The sequence below is a fragment of the Loxodonta africana genome, chromosome 21 (assembly GCF_030014295.1).
Source record: "Loxodonta africana isolate mLoxAfr1 chromosome 21, mLoxAfr1.hap2, whole genome shotgun sequence".
NCBI classification, from domain to species: Eukaryota; Metazoa; Chordata; class Mammalia; order Proboscidea; family Elephantidae; genus Loxodonta; species Loxodonta africana.
Genome location: NC_087362.1, coordinates 39934254 through 39954068, shown reverse-complemented (window position 1 = coordinate 39954068; position 19815 = coordinate 39934254). Strand labels below are relative to the sequence as shown.

Here is a 19815-nt window from a genome sequence, read left to right as displayed (position 1 = left end):
GGTGGCGGATTGTTTTTTTCTGTTTAGATTTACCTTTACTTCTTGACTCTTATGGAGGTTAGTCTTCCCATAGTGAAAACAGTCACATGAGACTCTGCTTGGAAAGGTGTTTAGAGGTGGAGATAAACAGTCTTACTGCTATTCAGGCGTAACTATACCTAACAAGTAAATTGTGTGAGGAGAGGTGAGATATTATGGCAGCTCACACACAAGCCAAAGAGCATGGGGAATTTAGTTCGTTATTTCACCACTCCTGTTTGGCTTTATTTTATTTTTTTCAGGGATTTACTTAATAAGCATTATTAAGTGTACAACTGGGTCAGGGAGACTGAGGTTGCAATCGAGATTGCACAGTTTACCAGCCAGGAGACTACCGCTAAGTCACTCAACCTTCTGGAGCCGGGTGGCTCAATTATAAATGAGAATGTTCCAATTTATTTATTGCTGCATAACAGATTACCCCCCAAATTATGAAGCTCGAAAAATAGCCATTTATTTTATCTTGTGACTTTTGTGAGTTAGGAATTCAGGAAGGGCTTAGCTGGATGATTCTTCTGCTCCTTGTGGCATTGACTGAGGCCCCTTTGTGGTGCTCGGCTGGTGAATGAGCTGGCCCGGGATGGTCACCCATATGTCAGGCACCATATTGGGAGTGTGACTGAAGTGCTAGGCTCTACTGGGACTGTTACTGAGCACCTACGTTGTTTTTGTTAGGTGCTGTCGGGTCAGCTCTGACTCATAGGGACCCTATGCACAACAGAATGAAACACTGCCTGGTCCTTACAGTCGTTGCTATGCTTGAGCTCCTTGTTGCAGCCACTGTGTCGATCCACCTTTTTGAGGGTCTTCCTCTTTTCCGTGAACCCTGTACTTTGCCAAGCATGATGTCCTTCCCTAGGGACTGATCCCTTCTGACAACATGTCCAAAGTATATAAGACACTGTCTCACCATCCTTGCTTATAAGGAGCATTCTGGTTGTACTTCTTTCGAGACAGATTTATTCGTTCTTTTGGCAGTCCACGGTATATTCAATATTCTTTGCCAACACCACAATTCAAAGACATCAGTTCTTCTTAGGTCTTCCTAATTCATTGTCCAGCTTTCACATGCATATGATGTGATTGAAAATACTGTGGCTTGGATCAGGCACACCTTAGCTTCAAGGTGACATCCCTGCTTTTCAACACTTTGAAGAGGTCCTTTGCAGCAGATTTACCCAATGCAATGCGTCTTTTGATTTCTTGACTGCTGCTTCCATGGCTGGTGATTGTGGATCCAAGTAAAATGAAATCCTTGACAACTTCAATCTTTTCTCCATTCATCATGATGTTGCACATTGGTCCCGTTGTGAGGATTTTTGTTTTCTTTATGTTGAGGTGCAATGAATACTGAAGGCCGTGGTCTTTGATCTTCATTAGTAAGTGCTTCAAGTCCTTTTCACTTTCAGCAAGCAAGGCTGTGTCATCTGCGTAACGCAGGTTGTTAATGAGTCTTCCTCCAATCCTGATGTCCCGTTCTCCTTCATATAGTCCAGCTTCTCAGATTATTTGCTCAGCATACATATTGAATAGGTACGGTGAAAAGATACAACCCTGAAGCATACCTTTCCTGACTTTAAACCAATCAGTATCCCCTTGTTCTGTCCAAACAGCTGCCTCTTGATCTATGTAAAGGTTCCTCATGAGCACAATTAAGTATTCTGGAATTCCCATTCTTTGCAATGTTATCCGTAATTTGTTATGATTCACACAGTCGAATGCCTTTGCATAGTCAATAAAACACAGGTAAACATCCTTCTGGTATTCTCTGCTTCCAGCCAGGATCCATCTGACATCAGCAATGATATCCCTGGTCCACGTCCTCTTCTGAAACCAGCCTGAATTTCTGGCAGTTCCCTGTTGATATACTGCTGTAGCTGTTTTTGAATAATCTTCAGATTCAGGGAACTCACACAATAAATAGCTGCTGATTTTGAGCTTTTTTTTTTTTTTTTTTAACTGTGCTTTAAGTGAAAGTTTAAAATCAAGTCAGTCTATCATACATAAACTCGCATACAAAAACTTACACACACTTTGCTATTTACTCCTAACTGCTCTCCCTCTAATGAGGCAGCACACTCCTTCTCTCTACCCTGTATTCTCCATGACCATTCAACCAGCTCCTGTCCCACTCTACCTTCTCATCTCGCCTCCAGACAGGAGCTGCCCACATAGTCTCGTGTGTCTACTTGAGCCAAGAAGCTCACTCCTCACCGGTATCATTTTCTGTCTTATAGTCCAGTCCAATCCCTGTTTGAAGAGTTGGCTTTGGGAATGGTACCAGCCTTGTGCTAACAGAGGGTCTGGAGACCATGACCTCTGGGGTCCCTCCAGTATCAGTCAGACCATTAAGTCTGGTCTTTTTGTGAGAATTTGAGGTCTGCATCCCACTGTTAGCCTGCTCCATCAGGCATTCTCTGTCGTGTTCACTGTCAGGGCAGTCATAGGTGGTAGCTGGGCACTATCTAGTTCTTCTGGTCTCAGGCTGATGTAGTCCCTGGTTTATGTGCCCCTTTCTGTCTACTGGGCTCATATTTACTTTGTGTCTTTGGTATTCTTCATTCTCCTTTGCTCCAGGTGGGTTGAGACCAACTGATACATCTTAGATAGCTGCTGGCTAACGTTTAAGACCATTTTAGGCTTTTTTTCTCCTGGTAAACTAAGTTCAAAATCTCTGTCATTCATTCTTCCTTCATTTGCACTCTCCCAATTCTGGGCATCGTATCTCACCTGTGTCAGTGAAAGAGTATTTTAACTGTTCGCAGTTACAACAGAGTGTTGTTCCAGTTACATTCATCTTCATAAAACCTTTAATGGCATCGGTTGCCTAAGAATCAGGTACAAGCTTCCTAGCCTCTGGCCTTCTTGCCCCCATGAGTTGATCCCAGCCTACTTTCCAACTTTATTCCCCATATTGCTGTACCTCTTAAATTTCTCCAGGGCGATCAGTGTTTGGGGGTGTGTGGAATTCAGGAGAAACCACTTTGTGTATTGTCCACCTCTCCTCAGAAATACGTTTCCATGTAAGCCTGACCTCCACTGCGTCAGGTGGAGAACAGCAGATATTCAGAGAGCTCATTCGTTCAATAAACATTTATTAAATCCAAGCCATGGGGAGCTGTAGAAGAATTTTAGAGCAGAATTGTGAAATTATCAGACATGCCTTTAAGGAGACCATTCTGGCAGCAGAGTGAGAAATGAGAGTGTGGAGACCTGCTGAGACATGGTTTCAGTAATTCAGGCAAGAAATGGGGAGCCCGTGAACAAGGTGGATCAGTGAGTGCAGGAAGTGGGAGAGGGTTTCAAGAGATGCCAAGGAGGTAAAATCACCAGGATTCAGTCAACACCTGTAGGGAATGGACAGGCATGGCAGGGTCAGTGGAGAACCAGAGACCGAGGGCTCGTTTGTGGTTTCTGGCTTGGGCATCCACGAAGAAGGGGTGAAGGAGGAGGAGTGTATGTGGGGGAAAGGTGAGGAGTCAGTTTTAGCCTTGTTGAGTCTGAGGCACCTGTGGAGCATTTGGAGCCCCTGGGTGGTACAAACAGTTAACAAGGTCAGCTGCTAGCCTGAAGGTTGCTGGTTTGAGGTCATCCAGATGTGCCTGGGAGGAAAGGCCTGGCAATCTACTTCCAGAAAATCAGCCATTAAAAACTCTGTGGAGCACATTTCTACTCTGACACACATGGGATCGCCTTGAGTCAGAGTCAACTCCATAGCAACTGGTGGGAGATCCAGGTGGAAACGGGCATCAACTGACGGTCGGATTTAGGTCTGGTGCTCAGGAGGATGGACAGGATGGAGTGTTATCAGCCATGCTGTAGTGGTGAATTTGGGTTGAAAAGCCCCGCATCTGACTCATGTAGTCTCCCCTTGCATATTGCTAATTTGTTTTCAGAGTGAAAACAAATTCACCCTGTGTTTTGGATAAATGGACATTGCATCCTGGCCCCCCACCGAGCACTGCATGCTTCTGCTGCTGTTCCCCACCCAATACTTCCTTCTTGACATGCACTCCCCATTTCCACCCCCCTGGTGGCGCAGTGCTTAAGAGCTTAGCTTCTATCTAAAAGGTTGACAGTTCGTATCTACCACCTGCTCCTTGGAAACCCCATGGAGCAGCTCTACTCTGTTCTATAGGGTTGCTATGAATTGGACTTGACAGCACCTGGTTTTTTGGCCCTCCGCTCCCTTCAAGTCCAGCTCCTACCCTTATTTTGAAACCCAGTAGATTTCTGGATTCCATCTCCTAAGTGTTATTATTGTCCCTTCCAACTCCCCACTTTCTGTCTTTGATGTATTTATCACTTTAAAAAAACAATATAGTAATTTCTGAATTCATCTTGATATCCTTACTAGGTTGTAAACTTTTTGAGGTCAGAATTCATGCTGGATTTACCTTTTTCACCCCATATGGTAACTCATGCAATATGGAGACAGAGCTTAGGAAGCCTAGAGCTATGCATAGTTGATATCTCCCTTGAACTGTCCTTTTCTCATGTCAGTTTGTCCTTCGTGATTTTGGCAGGTGTGGGTCCACTCTCTTCAGATGGCTGTCTCCAATATTCAGTACAGTTGACCATAGTAACAGTTTTGTGTCCATATGCCTTAGAGATGAGGGGTTGGTTGTTTTCTGGCTTAGCCCTGTTTTGGCTTCAGGTGTCGTGTCCTTCCTGGTGTGTTGGCTCAGTAAGTCAGTGATTCTGAGTTTTAACTGCTGGTTGGACTTGTAGCCTGATGACCTCCTTTAGCCTGCTGCTTTCATCCCCTGGGCCAGGACCCTACGACCACCTTACAGACTCTGCCATGAACACGGCCCCACCTTGGGATATCCCTTTTGGATAAGAAGAAGAAATAAAAAAAAAATATTTCTCCCTTAATTCCTGGTGGATTCTCAAGTGGTCCTTCATCCAAGTGCATGAGTCCCCTCTGCCTGCAGTGATTAAAAATAAAATCCTCAGTAGTGGTGAGAGAGCTTTTCTCCTTTTTGGTTTTATTAATCTCCCTGCCCTCTGGTTCATTAATTTCAAGTCGTGATGTGGATGAGTTTAGCAAGCCTCGTGGGCCCACCATGTACTAGGCCTTTGCCTGTGTGAGGGGTGGGTCGGGAGCTGGAGGGCTGTGTGGGTGCAGAGCTCAGTAAGTCTTGAGCTTATTCTATAGGAGCCTGTAGCATGACAACAAGGTATGACTATAAGATCTGAAGCATGAGTTGAATCTAGCCTACAGACACATTTTCTTTGGCTTGCGCCTTTTTTTTTTTTATTGTACTTTAGATGAAGGTTTACAGAACAAACTAGCTTCTTATTAAGTAGTACACATACTGTTTTGTGACATTGGTTACCAGCTCCACAACATTTTTTTTTTTAATGGAGAAAGTTTACCTAAAATCTGAACTCTTGGTTTCTCTTGAAAAACTGGAAGTTCTGGCTCCCCTGGCCCCATGTTTCCAAGGAGCAGCACCTGGCTCGCACTATGTAGTGACCGCCCTGGTTGGACAGATGGGGTGTGAGCTCCAGATCAGCTCATGCCCACCAATCCCCGTTAGTCCACACCTGGCTTCTGTCCTCATTTACATGACCTGTCTGGGTCACACCCCTATCACCTGCAGCCTCTGGCTGCACTGAAGGTGTGTGCTGAGTGCTTTGGTGGCACGGAGGACAGCCTCTTTAGCCAAACCAGAGTGCAGGGGGACCACAAAGGCTAATGTCAGCTCAAAGGGTGAGTGATTTAGTCAGGTGAAGAGAGGTGGGAAGGACATCGTGGAAGGGAATAGTATAGGCAAATGCACAGAATTAAAGCCAAAACAGCATGGCGTACTCTGAGCAATTCTCTGTCAGTCACATACTATGCTGTCCTTTCTGTGGTGGGGAAGGATGGGCAGAGCTGTCCTCATTGGCCCATTTTGGAATCTGTCTTATGGTGATTGTCCTTTAAGATAATCTTTCAGCCCCAGAAAAATGTAGTAAAAGGCAACCCCCTTTTGATGCATTCCTTTGGTTTTGGAACATGTAGTCTGTCTGACCCCAAAATGGGACTTGGAGTCCTTCCGATGAGGAAGTGTAGGACTGGGAGGGAAAACTGGGCTACTGGGTTCTGCTCTGCCCCTAACTTGCTGCCTGCTCTCAGGCCCAGCCAAGACACCCAAAGTTCCTGGGTACCACCCGTCTTCGTACTCATCTATAAAATTAGTGATTCAGTTTTATGGGGTTTCTAGGATTGGCTTACAGCCCCAACACACCGTAGTTTTGTGATGGCAAGAGGGCCCTTCAATGGGTCCGGGAGGTCATCCAAAGCAATATTCAATACACCTGACCCATGACTAGAAATAAGGCCACAGGTAGGAAGGGAAAGTGGTTCGCCGCCTTCAGGGCTTTGTTTGGCCCTACTTTCCACCAGCTCTTAGACTCTGGGGTAATTTATTTTGCTTGTCCCAGCCTTAGTCTCCCTATTTGTCAAGTGTTGTAATAGTGAGTGAGAATTAGACACCACGTGTCAGAGATCATGTGCCCAGCAAATGATTTCGATAATGCAACTAGCTACAGTAGAAGTGATAAGTACAATTTACTATCGAACCGTGTGTCCATACTGATGTGAAGGAAAGATAGACAAAACTGGGCTTTATCAGGTCTCCCTGTTGTTTTGGCCCTAATGGAGCCTGACTCTTACCACTTTTCTCATAACTGCTATGAACAACCTCAAGTCCTTCTGGAAGTACGTTGGTTATGAATTATAAATAAATAAATAAACCCTAGCTGTGCTACTACCCAAGTTGCGATCGTATTTGGCATATTAAAAGTCCAGTTTATGTAGCCATGATCTCTCAGTGGCTTGCCTGAATTGCTGGTTTAAGATTAGGAGTAGATTTTAGTAGATAAAAAATAAGATGCATTATTTCCCACCTTCACCTGGAAGTGCAGCAAGGGGCGGGGGCTAGGATATTTACCATCTGAAAGTTAGGGAGGCTTTTATGAACTGGTCCATCTCTTCTTGGTCCCCATTTTTCCTCGCGTCTCTGAACTCTCATTAATTTTTCACAGGCTAGTGATGGATAGTTTTTATTTATTCACGTCTGAGGTTCTGTTGTGTGAAAAGGACTCATTTTATAACATTACATATTCATGGCTTGGGATAGATGGGATAAGGAACTTATTATTAATGTGTCACTGTGGGAAACTTACTGTAGTTCATTTGCAAACCTTGTTAAATTTGGTGTGGTCAGCAGACATGGTGAAGTTTTTGAGACATTCTCTTAATGGAGGGCAAAAGAGTTAGCTGTTGCTTTCCCTTGGTTCAGTAAGAGAAGTTTAAATCTTATTTAAATCTTTGGGCATAATAATTTGAAGGGAGAAAGTACAGATAGATGGTGGGGATAAAGTAGAGAAGGATGCTCCTGTTTTCCTTTTAATATTCTTGTTTCTCCAGCTTCCTGTGTATTTCCTGCCAAGTTTGCGTGAGGGGTGGATGCCTTACTAAAATGATGCCACAATCCTTACAATTCCCTGCCCTGCTTCCTTCCCCACCGCCACTTCTGGCATTCACTCCTTGGGGCACATTGCAGTTTTCCCCACCTGTGTATTCATCCTCCTGACCCCTACCCTGGATTCCAGGGCGTTTTCAACTTGGAGCTCCTACTGACATCACAGAATTCCTTGCCTGGGACAAATAGAAAGGATATTAACACACCACCTTGTAAATCAATGCTGGGGGGAGGAGGGCACAGTGGGGAAGCTGGCACAATCTGCTTTAGCGTGAGTGGAAGGAGGAAACATATGTTGCACTCACTTCTCTGCAAAGACAGGCGCTGCTGGCTGCCAAGGATGGTGGGCAGGTTTGCCCTGTTTATAGGGCTGTTTGATGTCAGCCCAGCTGGGCTTGGCTGTGACCTGGCTGGTGACCATTGTAGTTTAACAAATTTATTCATGGGAGAAGACAAGAAAAATAAATGCATGAAAAGAACACATTTTTGAATTCCAGAATTCTACCAATCCGGCATCAGACTTCGAGAGTATCCAAAATATTAAGAATTGTGTGGTACCTCCATTGTCATACTTCATGGAAATTTGTAGGCACAGGATTAGTTAATAATAACCTCGCCCTCCACTGTGAGGAAAAAAAGAGAAGTTCTTTTGACTACCAAAACGATTAGCTTATGAAGTTGATGCTGGGGTGAAAACGGCATGAGTAGGGGACAAAGGAATGAAATATCCCTTAGAAGGCATTCTCTGACGTTTCCATAATGCAAAACATTTGTTTCTCGTGGGATCCCGTTGGCGGTCCACTGGTATTATATTGCCATTTATATTGGAAAGGCAGGCAGTGCGAAAACTGTAGTCTATTAAGAGTTTGTGAGTGTGTGCATGTGTATACAGTGAAATAATATCTAGTGTAATGTGAAGTGACAGTCAAAATTACAGCTTTTCTCTTGCCGCAAGGGTACTTCTCTGCCAAGTATAGTAATATTGTTGTAGCAGTGTTCAAGGTTGTCAGCAATTCTGGCTTACTCTTCGGAGAGTCATAACAGTGTGTGGAAGCAAGGAGCTTCCTGTCAGGGGAAATACTATAATTTTGATATATATTTGTTGGTGCCAAACTGCAATTAAATAGGAGGTGTTGGAAGAAGGTTTTATTTAACCAGCTTGAATTTGTTAATTAATTAGCAAAAACTTGTATTCGCAGTGCTTCAAGAAACAGTTCCACGCTGTTCCTGTAACGTGATTTCATACAATGGTTTTTTTGTTGTTGTTGTTTGTCTCTTAAAAAAAAATTAAAAAGGCAAAATACTCCACCCCTCCACCAAAATAGCACAGAATAAAAATTTTTTCAACCACCAAAGGAAGGGAAAAATAGAACATCTTGAATACTTGTATTTATTATTACCTTCTTTCGGGGCATTTCCAAGTCTGCTCATGTTTTGAGTTCTGCCTTGGTGATCTGACTAAAAAAAAAAAAATTTTTTTTTTTTTTTTTTACAGGCATGGTATATTCAGAGCAACATGTATTATATGACTTGACTCAGACCTTCATTAGTCTGAGGTTACACTGTAGGATTTTTCAGGCACTAAAGGAAAAGAAAAAGTTGCCTTGAAGTAGAAATGCAAAGCATTAGTCCGTCTGTATAATATTGTCCAAGGGATGCTTGCCCCCTTGTCTTTTCGTTACTTGGGATAGTAGTGTTTCTTGGCGACAGCTCCTCTCTCTGTGGTCAAGAAACAAGGGCATCATCTGAGTTCACTGAGTAAACTGCTATTCAGAAGAAAAATACCTTGCATTTTGAATGCATAGAAAAATCACGGACAATTCAAATAGAGACAGTATATTAAAAACTTTTGTGCAGTTATATGTGAAAAAATATTAAAAAATGGAAAGATTGTGTTGTTTATAAATACCTATTTATGAGTCTCTAAAGAGCAGTATAGTAGGGGAAAAAAAAAAAGTAGGGGGCCTTCCTCTTATATTGAACATTTTGTAAATTAAGTGAGTTCATTCTCCTCTATAACATGAAACCAATAGTATTTTATGTCATCATAAAATGTGTCTACTTTTGTCTCCAAATTTCATCAAAAAAGAAATATCCCCAAAGCGTATTACATATTACAAAAATAATTAATAAACATCCTTTCATAGTTATTTTCTGAAGTTAATTATTATCCTAAGAAATCAATTTCAATTTCTTCCGTTTGAGAGACTCATTTGTGATAGAGTGTTTCTAAAAAGAGTAAGTAAAAATGCTAAATGGGAGCCGTCCATCCCTAAAGAAAATGCTTTTGCTGGGGGCGGCGATTTATCCACAGCCATCCTCCCCGTTTATACCGTATGCCAGAAGAATGTAGGGGACGTATAACAGAGCTCTTAGAATCTGGGGTAGCAGATTGGTTACAGTGAGGAGCAACAGTTGGTCTTGTCGTTAAAATAGAAGTGAGATACATTTGCCTCTTTACAAAAGAAAACAACTTGGCTGTGTTTTGCTAACCTTCCCCACTGGCCTGAGCTCAAGCCAGGGGGGGCATCACCGGTCTATTTACTTCTTGTTTGCTGCCCCCGTCTGGGGACACAGGCGTGTGGAGAGGGAAAAGGGAAGAGAAATTTAAATCTTGAAGTATCTTCTGATGGAAAACAGGAAACCAAAAATGCAGTGAATGAATCCGTTTCCCCGCTTTCTGAGTGTCTGTAAAAGTCATCAAGATCATAGTCTGTCCTCTCTTGGGTTTTGTGAGTGGAGACTAGAGTGTTCCAGCCCGATACAGCTAATTGTGGCTGGCTCTCCCCAACTGGGAGAACACGTCGGCACTGGTGGGATTTCCCTTCAAGTTAAATGTGTGCTCTAGGTACTTTTTAAATTTCTTCCCCCATCTTTACTTTGTCTTTTAATGCTTGGCTTAGACTCTCATATCAGTTGATATCAGAGTAAGCACAGCATTACATACATATTTCATGTTTTAAGTTTAACACATTAACATTTTGTGATGTTCTACAATGGACATAGAAATGGCTAAGGATCAGGTAAGATAACCAACCAACCAAGTTGATGTGGATATTTATCTGTAGTATCCGAACAGATTGGATGAGTGAAGGTACAGGGTTATATGGGAAGGATGTAAGCATAGGCTCCTCTCTTAATTAATCAGAACTTCTCCCTTGCGCGGAAACCCTGGTGGCGTAGTGGTTAAGTGCTGTGACTGTTAACCAAAGGTCGGCAGTTCGAGTCCACCAGGCGCTCCTTGGAAGCTCTGTGGGGCAGTTCTACTCTGTCCTATAGGGTTGCTATGAATCGGAATCGACTCGACAGCACTGGGTTTTGGGTTCTCCCTTGCACATGAAAGAATGCAAACTCAAACGGACTGAAAAGGGTTCTTATTGTCACTTGAAATGCAGTTTCAGGCAGGAATTGGCAAACTTTCTCTGTAATGGACAGATAGTAAATATTTTTGGCTCTCTGAGCCTTATGATCTCTGTCACAGTTATTCAACTGCCATTGTAGGACAAAAGCCATAGACAGTATGTAAATCAATCGGTGTGGCTGTGTTCCAGTGAAACATTATTTATGGATATTGAAATTTGAATTTCCTATAATTTTCGTACATCACAAAATATTCTTTTTCCCCCAACCATTTCCTAATGTAAAGCATTCTAGCTCATGGCCTGTATAAAAACAGCTGGTGGTGGTGACAGGCCAGATTTGGCCTCTGGTTGTAGTTTGCGAACCCCTGGTTTAGAATATGGCTTTTCCCAGAGCTTAAATAAGATCATCAGGGCCCCATCTTTAGCTACTCTCTGAGTTTGGATGATCTTTTATTTGTTGTATTCTTCAAAGAGAGTATTCTCTCTGAGTAGTGATCAAGGTGGCTATTGACAAATTACACTTGCCTAGCTTAGCAGCTCCACCAACAAGAAGCCAGTTTCCCCACTGTCCGTGGCACAAAAGCCACAGGAAGAACTGGGTTTGGCCTTGCTTAAGGCAGGCACCTACCCCTAAACCAGTCATCGCTGGGGGCATGGGGCTCCTAATCTAGCTGGAGACACAAGCCCCACCCGTGTGGTTGCATGACTACCTGGAGTCCCTGACAACAAGTTACCTAGTGGAGAAAGAAGCCTGTCAAAGAGGCCTGGGGAAGCATTCCAGACAGACAGAACTACAGCCTCCACAGTCCACTGTGATCCTTTTACATCTTTACATTGTCATGTTTGTGCTTGCATGCTTCTGAAAACATGTGGAAGGAATCCTTTCTGGACCGTAGCTTCCAAAGGGAACATACTGGATGGTATTTTATCAAAGACTGGCAAAGAATGGGTCTCTTTGTAAATTGCACTGTAAGAAGAGTGCTCCTATTTCCCTCTTGGGGGGCAGTGATGGTTCAGTCCTAGGATTCACACCCCCTATGTGGAAAACCCAGGCTCGAAACCCAGCCAGTGCACCTCATGAGCAGCCGTCATCTCATGGGTAGTTCTGTGCAGAAAGGAGTTGTTGTTGATAGTTGCCATTGAATTGGTTCCAACACCATGTACAACAGAACGAAGCATTGCTCAGTCCTTCACCGTCTTCATGATCCTTGGTGTGCTAAAGTCCATTGTTGTGACCGCTGTATTTTGAGTGCCTTCCAGCCTGGGGGGTTCACCTTTCAGCACTATATTGGACAGTATTCTGTTGTCATCCATAGCGTTTTCACTGGCTAATTTTTTTAAAGTAGATTGCTGGGACTTTCTTCCTAGTCTGTCTTAGGCTAGAAGCTCCGCTGAAACCGGTCCACCAGGGGTGACCCTGCTGGTACTTGAATACCAGTGGCATGGTTTCCAGCATCACAGTGGCATGCAGGCCACCACATTACACCACAGTGACAGATGGGTGGTGGGCAGAAAGGAGTAGCTGTGAGTTATCAGCTAACACTTAGCAGTCAGGGTCCAGGATCTGGAATGGAGGGAGGCGCCACTACAGTGCACCAGACTCTACCAGAGAGCCTTCTCTCAGAAGACACCCTACCCGTGGAAGGAGGAACGATGGCGCTTTGGAAATGCTCTGCAAATGGGGCCTGTGTTGCCTCCCCAAGTGCACATCTGTGAGCTGATTTTAAAGCTGTTCCTCCTGCCCCAGCCTCGTATCGGCCTTTGCACTTTCTGACCTCTTTACTCAGGCAGAGCGATCCAGAATAACTTTTGTTTTGTGAAACTTAAGGCTGCTCAGGTTGCTGTGCTATGTCTTCCTTTTTTAATTGAGTAAATACATTATACACAGCAGGGCAGGTTGTTTCCTTGCTAGCCTTGCTGACACAATTTGAAAACGGATACAATTTCCTTTAACTCACAGAGAATGAATGCGGCATATTTTCCTGGTTTCCTGTGGCTCTCCTCGCATAGAAAATGTATTTACATGAACATTTTTGAAGCACTTTTTAAGAGACTGAATTTTTTTTAAAAGGAAAGTAAAGCCCTTTCCCCTCCCCCAAACAATGGTTACATTGTGACAACAGTGGGTTGAGCTAAATTCAGCTATGTCAAGGAAGAGCAATAAAAGGAGATAGATTGTTCTCTAAGCTTCACTTTATTGGATATTGTAATTGACATATAGTTGTCATTTATAATCATCTGTCCATTCCTGTGAGTTGGGAGCAGTAAAGTTAATTGTGGCGGCTCATTTGCATTAATCTCACCTCTGAAGGGTACAGTAACCCATTAATATCATGTCATGATGAATTATCACAAATAACATCGAACATATTGATTAATGATCTCTGAGATTTGTATCTCGTTAAAACATTTTGTTAGCTCTTTAAACTTTTAAGCCAACAACCATTGCATGTAGGAGGGGTTCAGAGATTGTCTGAGGGGTGGTGGTAAGTGGTGGTGTACATTGTGGGGTCAGTGGTTGAAGGAGTTCGACTACCCAGTTCCTATTACTTTTTTTTCCCCCCCCCAGAGCCAAGGACTTTGTCTTGGTAATTGCCTACTTTTTTTTACTGGATTGGTGGTTTCTTCCAAACAGTGATTTCTTTGGTTATAAAATGGCTTCAGTCCTCACCTGGAATTATTTTCTAAATAAGATTTTTAAAATTGCCCTTTCAACACTTCATATCTCGGTCCTCTGAAGCTCTTACCATTCTGTTACTTTGAAGAGCACCAAATTTTTTTCTGTTAACATCAAGATTTCCGACTTATATGTCAGCATAACATATAACCACCCATGGAATGAGACAAAATAGTGTCATTTAAAATATCACTACTAATCCACTGTTTTATAAAGACTTGTTCCTCTCTCCCTGCATGTTCTCATCCTTCAGGTAATTGTTAAAGATTTTATCATTTCTGGACATTTCAACAAAACAAACAAGCAAACAAAGAATAACAGAGAAATCATCATGGTGACCATGTACCATGTGGCCATTAACAAAATAATAGTAGATTTTTCTTTTTCAAACATACATTTTTCCCACTTATGTTTAGTATTTGATCTTTTGAGGTAATTACTTAATAACTAGGTAATATTAGGACCTTTCTCTTCTTCAGTCTATAGAAAATGGTGCTGATGGTCTAGGAATAAGGATGCTGTTGAAGACAGTATCATTGAAGTTCTGGCTAACTTGGGTGGTCTTAAACCCAGAGGGTGATTCTGAAAAGAGGGAAAGTGTAGCTTCCTTGACTTATCTATAGACCTCCAGCCCTGGGTCTGTTACTACCCTGGTGAGGGAGGAATTGTGACCCTTAAGTGTATCAAAAAGCCAGACCCACGAAAGCTGAAGTGATTGTTCAGCACTGGGATTTTTTAGACTGTTAGGAAAAACCATGTACGTGATGGCTGCACACTGGTGGGGAAGGTGTTGCTGTGCTGTATTGTCTGTACCTTTAGCCAGTAGGTAAGGACAGTGCTACCATCCTGACTCACTCTTGGATGCTTGTTTTTATGGAGGAGCCTTAAAACAATAATGGACCATATGTGCAGCAATCTTTGGGCTTAAATAGCTAAGGACAAAGTAGATAGCTTACTTCTAAGAGCCACTTTCGCTCCCTTTCTTTGTCAGGTTTGTAATGCTCCCCACTCACTGAGTATTTAATATCTGTGTGTTCGAATCAAAGAACAAGCTTTTTGTCTCCCAGGATAGTATCTTGTAAAGCCAACCTCTTTATTACTTCCCCAGTTTAAGGCTTTATTACTTGCACTCTAAAGCCTACTAGTGAATTATGCATGTTAGAGCTGCCATCACCATCACCACCCATTCTCCCTCCACCTTTTTTGGAGGTCCAGAAAGTACAAGGAGAACTCGACGTGTGTTCGTTTCCATCCACGGTATTAATCCTTATTCATTTTAAAAATCTGCTAACGGAAATATTTCCATTCAGCTCATTAATCAATTGTGATTTTCATTCCCTTGTTTTGTAAAAGCTGTTGCAATAAATACTTTTTTCACAAGGCGAAAATCCAAGAGATGGATGCAGCCAGCGTAATTAATTGCACCCAGTTACAGGAGATCAGCAAGTTTGTGAGATTCACATGCTGCTATACCATATGGTTGCCCAGTAGGCGAAAAATTTGATTAATGTTTTGAAGTAGATTTTTTTTCAGCAAATATTGCAGCCCCAGATGAGAGTTTTTTCTCCTTTTACTTTCTAGTATTGTTAGACTTCACTGAAGGAACCAATCCTCAGATTTAAAGCTTAATAATATTTGTGATCCAGTGAAAACTTAACATGCAATAAAAATTATAGTCCTCATGTCTCTTGTGCATAGAGAAAAATAATGCATATTGTGTCTTCGTTTGTAATTAAGTAAAATGTGATGATTGGATTCTAGAACTCGATTCTTTTTTTTTTTTTTTCTTAAAAAGGAGACATAACTGTGGTTTTCATTGATGCCTTTTTTTTTTTGTACATTTTGTAAGCAATGTATTTGGGCAGACTTTTAAAACTAAATTGAAACAGCAAAAATAAAATAGGCAGTGAGCATTTTCTCATTAATTGTATACCCCATCTAGTTAAAAAAAATTAAAAAAAAATTTTTTTTAACTAGTTAGACCCCCATAAATATAAATTAAAAAAATTTTTTTTTAACTAGTTAGACCCCCATAAATATAACTTTGTGAATGTCATAGAAAAATTTAAACTGTCTTTTCTCTGTTATCCTAAGGTGTGTCAGCTTTATAAGCATTTAACATATTAATAGTTAATTTCTCCTTTATTCAAAAATAGAAGAAAAATCTACCTCTGATCTTTGAATCAATTTTATAGTTTCTTTATCTTTTTCTTTATTTATTTTTAAGCGTTAAGAAGTCCGTTATATCTTAAGGCTTCCTGTTATGCTGGTCACCCCATCCTCTTGTGTCACACTGCCCTCCCAGGGCCATGCTCAGACTTTTCTCTCCAGTCACAGGAGGGACTCGACCATTTCGTAATGTAACACGACCAGATATGGTTAGGCCTAACCTTGGCATTCAAAAGACAACATGAGATTTTGAAAACATGTAGGAACTGGTCATGGACTTCATAAATAAAATCAAATAAATTTCGTCACTTTGGTGAATTTTGCTTCATACAGCTTAGCTTTTTTGTTTGTCTTTTTTTTTAGAACTGTTATTAATTTCTGATTCCCTAAGCAGCATATTGTTGTTAGGTGCCATAGAGTTGGTTCCAACTCATAGTGACCCTGTGCCCAACAGAACGAAACACTGCCCAGTCCTGCGCCGTCCTTATCAATCGTTGTTATGCTTGAGCCCATTGTTGCAACCACTGTGTCCTTAAATCTTAATGTCAGTTGAAAGGAACTATTAGCTCAAGTGGCTGGAGCATGGTGTTTAACCAGGTATCATTCTACTTTTGAATCCTGTGAGTCTTGACAAATAGAAATCTTTCTTCTATAGCCACTGACAGTATCCGTAACTTGGACCCACCACTGTTCTAAGAGAAGCTTTGTTTAAAAGGCACTGTGTTGTCACCACTGAAGAAAACAAGTTACAAGTCAGGGTACATACCATATTTCTTAGATGTCACATGATTACTGCTCTGTTGTTTCTGTTTTGTGTCTACTCAGCTTAAGCACATTAACCGTGCTCTGTTTTCTGATGGCTTAACAATGGACTGATGCAGTCAAACGACAGGGGAAAGGAACAGAGAGCGAGACCAAGGGGACCCTCTCTGATTTTGACGGACTGAATCAAATCTTTAAACATTTGAGCAAAAAGGTTAGACTATTTTGATAATTTCACCGAACTACGTTTCTAAGCTCTAATCTTTTTTTTTTATCTTTTAAAAAAGGATCAATGAAGTAATAATTATCCACAAAGATATAAAAACAAGTGTTTCAGTGATGACGTGTTTTAAAATGATCCAGTATCATCAAAGAAATGAGTGCAGCCTATCTTTCCCAAATTTGAGCTGAAGCTGTTTCTTTCTTTTCCATTATGTCACCCAATAGATATTTTTATAGTGAAGCAGTTTGAGACACTGTTTAAGATAAAAATTTCCCTAGGTTTCGACTAACACATTCTTTAATTTAGCCATTCACAATGAATATTTTTCAACTATGCAATTTAAGCAATACTTTTTCAAATGCCTTCTATATTCTAGACACTTTACGGTCGCCTCCAATGACAGCCTGATTTTTTTAAATGAAAAAAGGAAATACTTTTTAATTTTTATTTAATATGGCAGGTGAAACATGAACAATATATGGTTGGTTGGCAGGAGACAGTATACTGAATTATTTATGAGTTTACTTTTTTTTCGTTTTCCTCTAACAGCACGTACATATATGAAATTCATTACCGAGTGATAGGACGGATGACTCAGGGAAATGTTTGGGAAGCTCTGATGAGGCCCTGCGCCTGCTGGCGATAAAAGTGACATTAGATCTATTCATAGCAATTTGATCTCGGTTGGTCTGATTTTTGTTGGGTGGTGGCTGTGCTTGTCCTTTCAATGGAATGTTTGGGAAGAGCCAGCCTAGTCACAATGCAGTGTTTTCTCTCCAAAGGAGAAGAATGCATTTCTTGTCCATCTTTCCTTAGTAATACTCACTTTCACTTGTCTGGTTTGACCAGGACAATTATACTGAATCTTTATACACTGGAGGGATCTGATAAATTCAAATTTATAACATCTTCCTTTGTGTTTACAATTTTACTTCCCTGGATGCAATCCTTTCAGAGAGAAAATTCCCAGAATATCAGTTCACTTAGATTAGAAGGAGTCTCCTTTTACTTGAACTAACCACATTGGATCAAAATTTATATGCTATATTTTATCAGTGCCCCAGTGCTCAGGTACAGTAATTTAAGTATCCACCAGTTGGGTGGGGTTGCTGTATCCTTTGAGTAGGAAGAATTCCAAACACTTCAGGAAGGAACAAAAAAAAATCCTTGGGGTCTCACAATTTGAGGTTGTTGAGTGTTGCCGTGCAAAACTAACACCCAGCAGGAAGGTTCTGCTTCCCTCACAAATTCTCAGGTAACACAAGGTGCATGAGCAGCTGCTAGGGAGAGAGCCAGGGTGCGGGGTTGCAGCGGAGTGAAAGGCAGCTCCGAATGGGCTTCTCGCTGTGCATCTAGAATTCTGGAAGGTAAAGCCTTACCTAGTGCCGGCAGCGTGACTTTGCCGGTCTGTTTCTGCCTGAGCTCCAGGCCATGCTGACGCTAAAGTTAAGTAAATGAGAGCTAATGATTTTTTTTTTTTTTTTAAAAGGCGTTTTTAGTGATTTGTCTCGGAAGTGCTAAGTTGGCAAAAATAAAACCTAGGCAAAGAGAGTTGATTTTTGATGACCCAAAGAAGGCTTGTCCTAGAGTGATTTAGTAAGGCTTGAATAGTCTCAGATTGTTGTACATCAGGGCAAATGTACAGTTATCAGAATTACTTACTAATGAAAAATGGAAATCAGATCAAAAAACAAAGATTATTAGGCTGTAGAGCAGTGGGAGGGAACACAGCACCAGCTTATGCCGTGACATGGTCTGAGAAATTTTCCACCCTGGGCATCGAAGGAAGCGCTTTCCCCAAGAATGGATTCCGTTGTCCTGATCCTGGTCTGACAGGCTACAGGAAAGAAACAAGAGTCCCATCAATGTAAATGAGCCACCTCATGAACAAAGGGAAGGTTAACATCCAAGTTGATACATGCAGATCCCAGTTCTAGAATCAAAACTATTGCTATTTTCTAAATAACCAATATTTGAAAACAAAATGTTGTCAAGTCTTATTTTCTTACATACCAGCTAGGAAGGTCTGGTTCTTTTGAGGAGGTACTGAATAAAACAATATCAGCTGTGGAGAGAAATGCTGTTTATTTGAAGTTTTTTTTTTTTGGTAAAGTTTTAACGCCCTACAGTGTGAGTCCTTTTATCACAGATGTAAGAAAATTCATTGACGTTTTTAGTAGCGGTTTATTTTTATTTTGAAAGTGGTAATTGTATTTTGTTTATAAACAGAAGCCTATCAACCCATGTGTTTGTTTAAAGGTTTATAAAGTGACTTTTATTAATTCTTTAAAACGTAATGGCTGCAGATGTACGTGCATACCTAAATGTTTTCCTTCACATCTTGCTGTAAATTTTCCCCCATGGGATGTGTTTAACTAACTGATGCAACGGTCCCTACATTTGGAATGTTACCACAGGCCCTGGATTTGGTCAGATGAAAATCAAGTTGGCAGCGTTTACCTAGAGAACCCACTCTGAGCTGACATGTCAATAGCTGCCCACGTGTTTACTTGTAATTAAAGTTAAGATGCTTTCGAACAGCTTTACTGTTCATCTAAAAACATAGAGTCATTTCCTGGTGAATGATGTATGACAGTTTGCTTTGTGCTTCCTCTAAAAAGAGAATGTTCTTGTGGCATTGTTATAGACAACAGCTTTCCTGTGGGGCTCGCAGTTTTAACTGTTTCAAACTCCTGTTGTTCGGTAAATCTGTCAGAAGGGTCTGCAAGGGACCATATTTATGAAGAGAGTGTAGAGTGGTCAGTCTAAAAAGCTCCTTCGTGTAGTACTTTGAATTTTAAATTACTCACATAATTCAAAGGTAATGTAACTTGCAGTGTCGGACTTTAGCCCATTCAGTTAAATGGAGAAAAATGACTGACGTGAGGAATGAGTTATTGATTCTTGGTGGGAAAATGACTTCTGTAATATAGGAAGTATGGTAAAAGGAATAGCTTAATTATTTAGGGAGCACTTTTCAAATATGCTCTTACAGCAGTACAAATTGTATATATACAAATTTTACAACTGGTTTTTTTTTAAATTTCATTTTAATTCTTTCTTAGAAAAAGTTTGAGAAGGCTCGTGTTATTTAGTTGCTAAAAG

At 41.3% G+C, this 19815-nt stretch overlaps 1 protein-coding gene across 8 annotated transcripts in view; it reads left to right on the top strand.

The window, feature by feature from the left end:
- The window catches only part of WWOX (WW domain containing oxidoreductase), a 1096383-nt gene that overhangs the window by 180658 nt on the left and 895910 nt on the right, over positions 1-19815 (top strand). The window lies entirely within an intron of this gene.